General features: G+C 44.0%; 1 pseudogene; it reads left to right on the top strand.

Annotated features, from left to right (window-relative positions):
* The first annotated feature begins 1,234 nt into the window (after window positions 1-1,234).
* Window positions 1,235-7,163, top strand: LOC147004075 (serine/threonine-protein phosphatase 2A 56 kDa regulatory subunit alpha isoform-like; annotated as a pseudogene).
* Window positions 7,164-8,648: the final 1,485 nt, after the last annotated feature.

Here is an 8,648-nt window from a genome sequence, read left to right on the forward strand (position 1 = left end):
AAATCTAGGAGCCTATCAGGCCTTTCTTTTTCAACCACTACATTTAGCATAGGGCTTCTGATTTTGATGGATTATTTTACTTAATATGTCTCCTGTGCTCTAAGGGAAATTTAGGGGATTATCTTTCAGCCATAGGTCAGAATAGACAGTTTTTTTCTTTTTGGAACTCCACTTGATAGCTCCAAATCCTTACAGAAAAAAAAAATTATGCCATATCTGAAATAGACAATCCTATTTTTTTTATGTCAAGGAATACATTTTTTTAAAGGTAAAGCTTGACTTCTCCAGATTTAGATCCTTTGAGGGACTGACCTTGCCTGTCAGGAAGTTGAGTCCTTGCCATTAAGGTATCTCTGGAATAGGATGCTAGTTCCCAGGAAGCTTTCAATTGGTTCTTACAAACCAAAGTAGTTCTTGAATTGAGGAGTGTATGCTACTGCTGATTCTCAGCTCTATTGATTTTCCTGGCTATTCCACATTTCTCACTATTTTTTTTTAAACTCAAGCCTGACATGAAGTCTAATCTTTGATGTCAATGTGACTGCATCTGAAAGCAACTAAAATCCAAGATTCCGATGAGGGATTTCCTTAATCAGACAACTTGAATTCAGAAGACCTACCATAAACCTTCTGGTGGTAGCTCATATTAAAACACGGAATTGGGAAGCTTTGCCTCTTTCCTGCCGGCCTTCACTTTCACTGGCAAGTTTCTCTATCCTGTTCCTGAGCCATTCAGTCTCTGGTTTTAGAACCTACTTCTTTGGGATTCCAGAGCAGACTGAAAACTGGCAGCTCTGTAGGACCTCCCTGGGATTCCAGCACTAGATTGAGACTGCAGAGACATCTACTCTCAGGGACTGAACAAATATTGCATGTTTGACCTTTCAATTGAAGACATGGAAATATGTATTGATATTATATTATATTATATTACATGTTTCCTATATTGTATCAACTCTTTTCATTTAGAAAATCATGGCTAATATTGCCAGTAAATAAGAGAAGAAAATGTTTAAAAGTATATAAGTATAAAATTGGGGGGGTTGTTGTTGTTTGTTTGTTTGTTTGTTTGTTTTTGAGACAGGGTTTCTCTGTGTAGCCTTGGATGTCCTAGAACTCACTCTGTAGACCAGGCTGGCCTTGAACTCAGAAATTCACCTGCCTCTAGCTCCTTCAATTTCTCATATGGTAAGTGTTCGTCCAAAATCAAAAAGCTAGGAAGCCTAAAGGCGTCATGGAAGGTCTTAGTAAGTTACATGAGTTATATAAATAATGAAACATATGATATGTATAATATTTTCTGAGATCAAAGCTGAACTTATTAATAACAAAGTTCTATTTAAATCAGTATATTTCTCTTATGATCTATTCTTTTACAAGGATACAATTACAAACATTTACAAGGATTTAAAAATTTAAAAACTGTCTAATCAAGATAATGAAAAACTATTTCTTAACAAAATCAGGATTTACTTGAAATGTTTGGTTCTACTTAAGCTTTATCCAAATGTTACACTACAGTTGAAAGTACAAGATCGATGTAACTGATGTTCTCAGTGTTGAGTAGACATGCTTGGAGGCTTTAATAGTTTGAACAAGGATGACCTCTGTATAAGCGGAACAAGGATGTTCCAACACTTGGTCTTCAGTTGGTGATGCTGTTTGGGAAGGTTTGGTAATGGCGACCTTGTGGGAGGAAATGTGTTACTATAGACTGGAGAGGGATTTGAGATTTTAAAGATTCCATGCCACACTTGGCTTTGTGTTGCAGTTCAAGATGTGCATAGTCCTTTTCCTGCTGCTGCCATGCCATCCGCACCATTATGAACTCCAAACTTGAGGGCCATAAGCCAAAATAAACATTTATTTGTTTTTGTATAAGTTGCCACAGTCATGGTGTGGCATGTGTTTGAACCAAGTGTTCAAACCTCTGATCTACAAAGGCCATCCTCATTCAAACTCTTACAGCCTCCAAATCTGTTTATTCAACATCCAGAAGGCTACATCAATCTTTTATTTTTAACTTTAGTATTCCATTTAGGTAAAGCTTAAGTAAAACTAAACATTTAAAGTAAATCCCGATTTTGTTAAGAAATAGTTTTTAAATGATTACAGAAATATAATATAGGAATTCAACCCAGAGAATCGATCGTTGCTGTAGTGAACCTGACCATATTAGGTTCTGGAGGAATGAAGAAATTTTGGAACTGTGGAAAATAAAAGCAGTTGAATGATGTAAGCAGTGGTTATTGGGCCATCCTTATAGGAAACAGAAAGACAGTAATATTGGTAGCAATGTGGATTATGGAGGCCCAATGAGGTTTCAGAGGGAACAAGTTCAGCAGCAGAGCTAGAGACAACACCTGTGAGATTGGCAAAGAATTTGGCTGCCTTTTGCACTTTTCCTAAAAATTGTCTGAGAGTAAATTTAAAGTAACACACTATGTTTTTTTTTTATGGAAACAATTTAAGAAAGCATAATATTTAGTCTGCAACATGGTTATTATTAGCAATAAATGAAAAGGAGCAAGTGGAATAAAAGGAAATACAAATGTAGTTTTGAAGAGAACATGATCACCACTGAACTAAGCATTACAGCCAAGAGCTGAGCATAAGTGCTATTAACAAGAGCATCTCTGGGGCTGGTGAGATGGCTCAGCCGTTAAGAGCACTGGATGTCCTTCAAAGGACTGGGGTTCAATTCTCACCAACCACATGGAAGCTCCCAAACTGTAACTCTAACACCTTCACACGGATATATATGCAGGCAAAACACCCATGCACCTAAAATAAGAAATGAATAAACAAACAAATAAATAAATAAGCCCCTGCTCTGCCCTGGAACAAAGGGAAGGCTGTCCTCAGAGCAAAATCCCACTTAGCTAAGCATACAACTTGTGAAACAAAAAGTGTTGAGGAACGTTCTGCTCCTAGAAAATATTATGATGTGGCCAGGAAGTGGAATACAGTAGTTTGAATAGCAGTGTTCCCCACAGGCTCAAATGTTTGGATACTCTTGGTTACTGATTCTGTTTGGGGATTTCTAAGATATGACATGGGAGGCAGAATATGAGTGTTTAAAATTTCCATGTTACTTATGGTTCACTCACTGTTTTGTGCTTGCAGTTGTTCAAGATGTGAGCTCTCTGCTTCCTGCTCCTGCTGCCCTGCCTGTCACCATCATATGAACATTTAACTTTCTTAGTTACTTTTCTATTGCTGTGAAAACACACCATGACCAAGGCAACTAATAAGAGAGCTTATTGGGAGCTTACAGTTTCAGAGGGTGAGTCCATGACCATCATGGTGCAGAACACAGCAGCAGCAGGCAAACATGGCACTGGAGCAGTAGCTGAGAGTTTATATCCTTATTCACCAGCATGAAGCAGAGAGAAGGGGGGCTAACTATGATAGTGTGGGCTTTTAATACTTGAAAGGCTAACCCTAGTGACACACCTCCAGTGACCATACCTCCTAGTCCCCCCAAATAGTTCTGTAAACTGGAGACCAAACATTCAAATAGATGAGCCTATGTGGGCCATTTTCATTTGAAGCATCACATTACCGTTCTGGACCATAAAACAAAATAAACTCTTTTTCTGTAAGTTGTCTTTGTCATGGTCTTTTATTACAGCAACCAAAAGTAACTAAGAGGGAGGTCTGTACCAATGTGGACAGCAGAACTAAATGGAAGTCACTGTATTCTGATCTTTGCCTTCCAAGGTCAACCAGGTCCCAGGAAATCATGAGGAATCTCTCCTAAGGTCCTGCAGCTCTGTCTCCTTGGTCAGAGAAGCTGTGGAAACCCTGATGTTTGACTCTATTCAACATTCATTCTCCAAAGGGGATAGTCAACATGGAGAAATGGCTTCAGTGCTTCTAAAGTGATATGGTCAGCGAGATCCCAACTCATCTCAACAGATAATAACAACTGGTAAACAAACAAACAAAAAACAACCCAATACAAAAAGAACAGGATCCAAAACTAACTGACCCCTGAGTATCATGTCCCTAATTTTGACTACTGCATGATCTTAAAGACCCTCTACACTTTTTGACATTTGTCTTAGTTAAGGTTTTATTGCTATAAAAAGACACCATGACCAAGACTTATCAAGGAAAACATTTAATTGGGTCTTATAAATTAAAAAAAACTTTTAATTTAAATACAGAGGTTTAGTCCATTATCACCATGGCAGGAAGCATGGCAGCCTGCAGGCAAACATGGTGCTGAAGAAGGAACTGAGAATTCTACATTTTGATCCAAAAAACAGCCAGAAGGAAACTCTTCTATGCAGGCAGCCAGGTCTCATCCATACTGGATAGAGCCTGAGCATAGGAGGAGACCTCAAAGCCCACCTACACAGTGACACACTTCCTCCAACAAGGCCACAACTCCTAATAGTGCCATTTCCTATGAACCAAGCATATTCAAATCAACACAGCATCTATACTACAGGAAAGTACTCTATAATCTGTCAAAAGAGATTTGTAAGCATCAAGCCAGCCACAGCACCACTGTCTACAAAGGTACCCTGCTTACAAGATATGCTAGTGGAATGGTGACACAAAACTTGTAGGAATTACCAAGCAATATCTTCTTTGACTGACAGTCCACTAGGAAACCCCATGAAAGAGGAGACAGCAAGAGTTTAAGAAACAGAGGGGGCGCCTGGAGACTCGGGAGGCTAGTGGGACCCTGCAGAATTTGTCAGTCAACGCCTTCCTCCACCCACCCCCACCCCCCGCGAGGACCTCTGGGCCGCGGGAGCGCGCACTCACGCGCACAGAGTCTCCCCCACCCCCCGCCCGAGCCAGCCACCCTCTCAAGTTGTAGCAGTTGCTTCCCGGGCGTGCTCCGTGGGCGGCCGGTGGGCGGGGGAGGCTGAGCAAGGGCAACGCTCCAAGGATCCAAGGATCGGGGTGCGGGTGGCCACCCCGGGCGATGAGGGGCCATCGCTGACAGGAGAACGATCTCTCGGCGGCAGCTCGGGCGGACCCGCGATGGAAGCGCCCCGGGAGGAGGCTCCCGGCCGGGCAGACAGCGCAGGCGGCAGCCGCTGAAGACCTTGGACTCCGCGCGCTAAGGGGCCGTGAGGCGCGCCCGGCGTCCCTACCCGCGCGCTCGCCCCAGCGGTCCACACTTCAGGCTCGCCTCCGCCCGCCCTCGTCGCCCGGCGTCAGTAACTTGTGCGGCCCGCGCGCCCCCGTCCTCCCCTCCGCCAGCCCCGGGAGGCGGCCGCGCGGCGCGGGGATGCGGCAGTGAGGCGCTGTCCGGTGAGGAGCAGCTTGCGGAGCGCGAGCGCGGCGCGGCCGGGGCCCGGGACACAGGGGCGCAGGCCCGCTGTGCCCGTCCTCCGCCGATTGCCCCCGGGTCGCCGAGATGTCCTAGTGGTCGCCGCCCGCACCTGTTGCCTGCGCCACTATCTCGGCCTTGGAGAAAGAGGACAGCTTCACCCGGAAATCGGTGCGCAAGGCGCAGAGGCACAAGCGCTCTCACGGCTCATCACAGTTCCGCAGCCAGGGCAGCCAGGCGGAGCTGCACCCCCTGCCCCAGCTCAAAGATGCCACTTTAAATGATGACCCCACACTTGAGGCCTCTTGGCCTCACATACAGCTTGGTGTATGAATTCTTAAGATTCTTGGAGAGTGCTGATTTCCAGCCCAGCATTGCAAAGTGATACATTGATCAGAAGTTTGTCCAACAGCTCCTGGAGCTTTTTGATAGTGAAGAGCCACGGGAGCACGACTTCCTGAAGACCCGTCCTGCATCGGATTTATGGCAAGTTCCTTGGCCTGAGAGCATTCATCAGAAAGCAGATTAACAACATTTTCCTCAGGTTTATATATGAAACGGAACATTTCAATGGTGTGGCTGAGCTCCTTGAAATATTGGAAAGTATCATCAATGGCTTTGCATTGCCAGTGAAAGCAGAGCATAAGCAGTTTCTAATGATATTCCTATGCATACTGCAAAAGGATTGGCCTTGTTTCACGCACAGCTGGCGTACTGTGTTGTGCAGTTCCTGGAGAAAGACACAACGCTGACAGAGCCGGTGATCAGAGGACTGCTGAAATTTTGGCCAAAAACATGCAGTCAGAAAGAGGTGATGTTTTAGGAGAAATTGAAGATATCTTAGATGTCATTGAACCAACACAATTCAAAAAATGGAAGAGCCGCTTTTTAAGCAGATATCCAAGTGTGTCTCCAGCTCATTTCCAGGTTGCAGAAAGAGCACTGTACTTCTGGAATAATGAATATATTCTTAATTTGATTGAAGAAAATATTGATAAAATCCTACCAATCATGTTTGCCAGCTTGTATAAAATGTCCAAAGAACACTGGAATCAGCCTATTGTAGCACTGGTGTGCAATGTGCTGAAAACCCTCATGGAGATGAAAGGCAAGCTTTTTGACAACGTTACTAGTTCCTACAAAGCCAAAGCCGAAAGACAGAGAGAGAATGTGAGCGCCCTACTCGCAAGCACAGCAGAGGCCACAACAGGATCCTTCTGCAACACGTTTATTTGGAGAGCATTGACTGCATAGGCAAGAAGACCCCGAGCCCAGAACTGGTGCTACTTACATAGGTCTAGGAGAGGCGTGTCTCACACCCGGATTGGTTATGCATTCTACCTCATTTGCATGTCTCTCATCTGATTGGTTATACTCTCTTAGTACCTCACAGAGCCTCATTATCATACCTCATTTGCATGTCTCTCATCTGATTGGTTATACTCTCTTAGTACCTCACAGAGCCTCATTATCATACCTCATTTGCATGTCTCTCATCTGATTGGTGATTCTCTCTCAGTACCTCACCTGAGCCTCATTATCATGCCCAGGGCCAGGCAGTGACTTGGTGAAAAACTTTTACACATTGGTTGTTTACCCAGACTTATGTGCAGTAGCCAGCGGTAGCTAGCACCACCTTGTAATGGCATATGTGGCTTCCCACAAGAGAAGAAAGAACTGGAACGGGAAGAGTTATGGAAAAAACTAGAAGAGCTGCAGCTGAAGAAGGCTCTAGAGAAACAGAATAATGCTTACAACATGCACAGTATTTGCAGCACTACCAGTGCCAAATAAAGATCAGCTCCCCCTGCTGGGCGGTAGTTTTGTACATTTTTTTTTTTTTTTTTTTTGGAATATATAAAAACTTCAGAGCAGACCTCATCAGTATAATATAATTAGGAGGCCAGTTTTTCCTGGCAAGCGTAAAAGCAAAACAATTATGGACTAAAACATAGCCCTGTGCTGTATCACGGCCACAGTATATTGTAAACTCTGTCTAATCATGGATTGTGTCACTGTCTCTGTTGAGTGAGGTGATCGTGGGAGTGGCAAGCGTGTGTTGCGACTTGAGCCCAGTTGTGCTGCACACACAGATGAAGCTGTCCTCTGCACACTTCCTTTATCATGTGTTTTCACCGTGCTGCACACCTTGGTGCTGCACACCTTGAGTATAGTTGAGGAAAGAGTCTCATAAGATAAGCAGAGGTGTTGCCCTTCCCTCACCTCTCCTAGAGAGGTGTGGGCAGGGGACAAGAGCCCAGCCTCATTAAAGACACTGCCATACTCTGGGTTTTACAACATCTGACGTTTCCAGGCTTCTGAAGCACAAAGTATTAAAGTTGGGGGGAAAGTAAGCCAAAATTCTGATGTTCCCAAATCCCCGCTTCAGCAGCAGCACCCCGGAGTGTGTGTGGAGCAGCACAGGCCACGGGTGGACCCGAGGCTCGCCTCCTTCATTCCTCTCCTCCAAGGCTGGAGGCAGGGCCTTCCCAGTCCTCACCCTGCCAGTCCCCAGGCCTGCCTGCCTGCAGGGTGGAGCTCTGAGTCCCTCCCACAGTGTGATGCAGACTGCTAGCTATCACTGCCTGGCTTTATTTAAAGGAACTGCAGCAGGTGTCCTCAGAGTTGACTATGTAGAAGCTTTGTCTGTTTTTACCTGTCAGGTATTTTTCACACTTATTGTTGCCAGTACCATTCCAGCCACTTGCCTTGCAGTTGTATGGAAAACTGTTTTATAATGAGAGATCTTCACTGGGGATTGAGCAGCATTTAATAGAGTCTATGTTTGTATTAAAGAAAGAAAGAAAGAAAGAAAGAAAGAAAGAAAGAAAGAAAGAAAGAAAGAACAAAAGAAAGAAAGAAAGAAAGAACAAAAGAAAGAAAGAAAGAAAGAAAGAAAGAAAGAAAGAAAGAAAGAAAGAAAGAAAGAAAGAAAGAAAGAAAGAAAGAAGAGAAACAGAGGGGGACTACTGGAGAGATGGCACAGCAGTTAAGAGCACTGACTGCTCTTCCAAAGATCCTGAGTTCAATTCCCAGCAACTACATGGTGGCTCACAACCATCTGTAGTGGAATCCAATGCCCTCTTCTGATGTGTCTGAAGACAGCTAAAGAGTATTCACAAACATTAAATAAATAAATAAATCTTTCAAAAGAGAGAAAAAGACAGAGACAGAGGAGGTAAGGGACATTGAGAAAACAAGACCCTGTAAACTAACAATGTCTGCACACATATGAACTCAGAGAAACTGAGGCAGCATGCACAGGGCCTGCAGAGGTCTGTACCAGATTTGGTCCTAGAGCTGAAAAGAAAGTGAACACATGACCCCATTCCTAAGCCACTACTAGCAACCT

The sequence above is a fragment of the Mus caroli genome, unplaced genomic scaffold (assembly GCF_978045245.1).
Source record: "Mus caroli unplaced genomic scaffold, Mus_caroli_1 scaffold_6, whole genome shotgun sequence".
NCBI classification, from domain to species: domain Eukaryota; kingdom Metazoa; phylum Chordata; class Mammalia; order Rodentia; family Muridae; genus Mus; species Mus caroli.